The sequence below is a fragment of the Uloborus diversus genome, chromosome 1 (genome assembly GCF_026930045.1).
Source record: "Uloborus diversus isolate 005 chromosome 1, Udiv.v.3.1, whole genome shotgun sequence".
Classification (NCBI taxonomy): domain Eukaryota; kingdom Metazoa; phylum Arthropoda; class Arachnida; order Araneae; family Uloboridae; genus Uloborus; species Uloborus diversus.
In genome coordinates, this window is record NC_072731.1 from 31,349,039 (window position 1) to 31,352,560 (window position 3,522).

The following is a 3,522-nucleotide window of genomic DNA, read 5'->3' on the forward strand; positions in this document are numbered from 1 at the left end:
ACAAAACAACTTTAGAGTTTTAATTCTTTCAGCAAAGTAACACAACACATGCAAAGAAATCTAAGTTAATACCTAGCCTACTTGCAAGATAGATTTTTATGTTTAAAAAAATGAAAAGTTAACATTGTGGAAGAAATACAGATCGAACATACACGAACAGAAATCAAAGTTAGGGTACCTGTGAACTTAACTCCTCATTAGTGAAAAAATTATCATTGAGTAAAAAAAAAATACATTTACCAGAAACAAAGAAACATACCAATAAAGAAAAGAAAAACTTCAAAACAGTTTAATACTCCACTAAATTTTTAAAACAGCAAACAAAGTAGCAATGGCCGACATTCAAATCAAACGGAAAAGCGGTAGGTAACATACAAACACTTAACTTTTGCTGACCAACAAATGTTCTAAAATGTGAAAAACACAAAATCAGCAGCATCTGAAACACTTATCTGAGAAAAGAAAATAGCTATATTAATTAATGTAGTTACAGCAAAGAAAAGTATCCAGTACAAAATTGTTACCACCGAACTCACGCCGCATCGCGATCGCGATTTTGTTGATAAACAATGAAGTTTAGAAGAAGAAGTGTTAGTTTTCTCAGTTCACCACATTTTAAAAGGAAATGAATTTAAGAAAAACTCACCTGAAATCAACAAAACTTTAAATTAAAAGAATTTTGCCACAGAGACCTGAATATAAACAAATCAAGTAATATCCAAAAGTCAAATATCTAGCAGATATCCATAAATGAGACTTAGATGGATATTTTTTTTAAACATTCAGGTTATTGAACAGCCATCCACAAGCTATCCAAATATCTATATCTAAAACATGTAGAAATCTGGATAGCTAGACGACTTGCGAAAATCCATATCCAAAACCTGGATATCCATAAGCTATCCGAATATCCACATCTAGAACATGTAACCGTTTGGATGTCTTGAAGATATACCAGAAATCCATATCCATAGACATAACCAGATATGGATATCCATCAGCTGTATGGCAAATCCAATGGATATTTGGATATGTCATGGACCTTTTTGGATGTCTAAGAGACATTTGTGGTTGTCTGGGTATATGCATTATGAAAGAGGTAAAGAGTGGGAAGGGGGACAGGTGGATCTCTTGTGATTTATGTCATATGTTCTGCCTGTATAAGGGGGAAAATGAGTCTGTTTTTGAGGAGGATTATATTTGCACTAAATGTGCTGAACTCTCAGACTTAAGACTTAAGATGCTAGTTTTGGAAGCCCAGTTAGCATTAGGGTGTAAGCCAGTTGTAGAGGGTATAAATGTTCCAGAGATTCAGGGGGAAGTTTCAAATGAGGAGTTAGATTGGGAAACTAAGGGTGTAATTTTGGGGGACTCTATGGTAAGGGAGGTGGGTAACACAGTTGGGAGAGTAAAGCGTAAGGTGGCTAGGTGTTGTTTACCAGGGGCTCGGGTAAAAGACGTTAATATGGTTGCTGAAAAGAAGGGAGTATTGAATAAGGAGGACATGGTTACTTTGTGGGTGGGAACAAATGATGTAGGCCACAGTAAAAATGAGGAGTTTTCTAGGGAATGGGAATCCCTGTTGGATAAAGCAACCAGCTTTTCGACGAATGTCCAAGTGGTTGGTTTGCTTCCCAGGTATGGAGTGCATAGGAGCTGGCTAAATCAACGTGCGAGGTGTATGAACTTGCTACTGAAGTCAATTTGCGAAAAGCGCAGTATCAGGTTCATTGATGTATGGAGTCATTGTAAACGGGATTGGATTGCTAGGGATGGCCTGCATCTGAGCTCTACAGGGGTCAAAATGGTTAGTGGATTAATTTTAAGGGCTTCGGAGTCAAAAAACTAAGTTGGAATGGGGGGCATGGTTCAAGCATCAGGTATCGAGAGAATGAAATTTTTTTGGGTATTGCTAGAAATGGAAATAAAGTGATGAACAAGAGTAGTAATGTTAACAATTGTAATTTAGGAAATTTCAGGGTGTTAAATAAAAGCAACTTAGGCATGCTTAAAGTTTTCTATACCAATGCTCGCAGTATTAGGAACAAGATGGATGAATTGAAAAGCATAGTTATGGATGAGAAGTTGGATGTTATTGGAATTACAGAGACATGGGCTACCGAATCTGATGCAGAGTTATTACATATTGCTGGGTATAATTTGTTCAGACAGGACAGAGTAGGTAAAAGAGGTGGTGGGGTTTTATTTTATGTTAGAGACAATTTTATTTGCAATGAATTGGTCATAAATGATAAGCCTACTGATATTGATATGGTTTGGCTGGAGTTGATGAGCAGTAAGGGCAAAAAGCTACGGTTTGAAAACATTTATAGGCCACCTAATTCAAACCAGGGACAAGATGAACAGATGTACCGTATTATTAGTGACATGTCCAGTAAGGGATCCGTTATCATAATGGGGGATTTCAATTTTCCGGGTATTGATTGGAATAATTTTTATTCTGGTAATGGCAAAGAAGAGGAATTTTTAAAAGTAATTGGTGACTGTTTCTTAGATCAAGTTGTAACTCAGGGAACTCGAGAGGAGGCAATTTTGGATCTAGTTTTTTGTGACATAGGTAGTTTTGTTCAGGGGTTGAGTGTAGGGGAGCATATTGGAGATAGTGATCATAACAGCATTAGGTTCCGGGTTAAATTTGAAGTGTGCAAAGATGATAATTTTAGGTTTGTGCCCAATTTCAGAAACACCGATTTTGTTGCACTTAGGCAGAGCTTGAAAGAGGTTTTTTCGTCAGGGTTGGAAAATAGCGACGTAGATCAGCAATGGACGGAATTTAAGGATAAACTTGCTAAAACCGTTGGGGACTATGTTCCATTTGGGAGAAAAGGTGTTAGTACCAAAATGTGGCCCATGTGGTTCTCCAGGGAGACTAAAGAAGCTCTTAATTATAAGCAAGCCACTTTTCGTAAGTTTAAAGAAACTGGTCAGAGTGCAGAGAGACTCCAGTATAGTAAGGCAAGGCGAAATTTTAAGTATTTGGTACGGATTCAGAAAAGGGAATTGGAGCAAAGGCTGGCAGATGACATTGATGGGAATCCTAAGAGGTTTTTTGCTTACGCTAATTCTGGGAAAGCTCGAAACAGTCAAATTGGGCCTTTGGTTGATGAGTATGGAAATTTAATCCAAAACGATAGGAATATTGCAAATGTTCTAAATAACTTTTTTTCCAGTGTGTTTAACGATAACTGTATCTCAACAGTTGACACTAACAAGACACAAGCTATTATACAGCTTGAGGATTTTGTATTTTCCAGGGAGGAGGTTTTATTTCATTTGAAAAAGATTAAAGCAACTAAAGCTCCGGGACCAGATAATATTTATCCAAAAATTTTAGTAGAATGTGCAGAGGAATTAGTGGATGTTATTTTGATTATTTTCAATGCTTCTTATAACTCGGGGACGGTGCCAGAGGACTGGAAGCTGGCTAACATAACGCCACTCTTCAAGAAGGGGTCTAAAGGTATTGCTGGGAATTATAGACCTGTAAGTTTGACTTCGGTG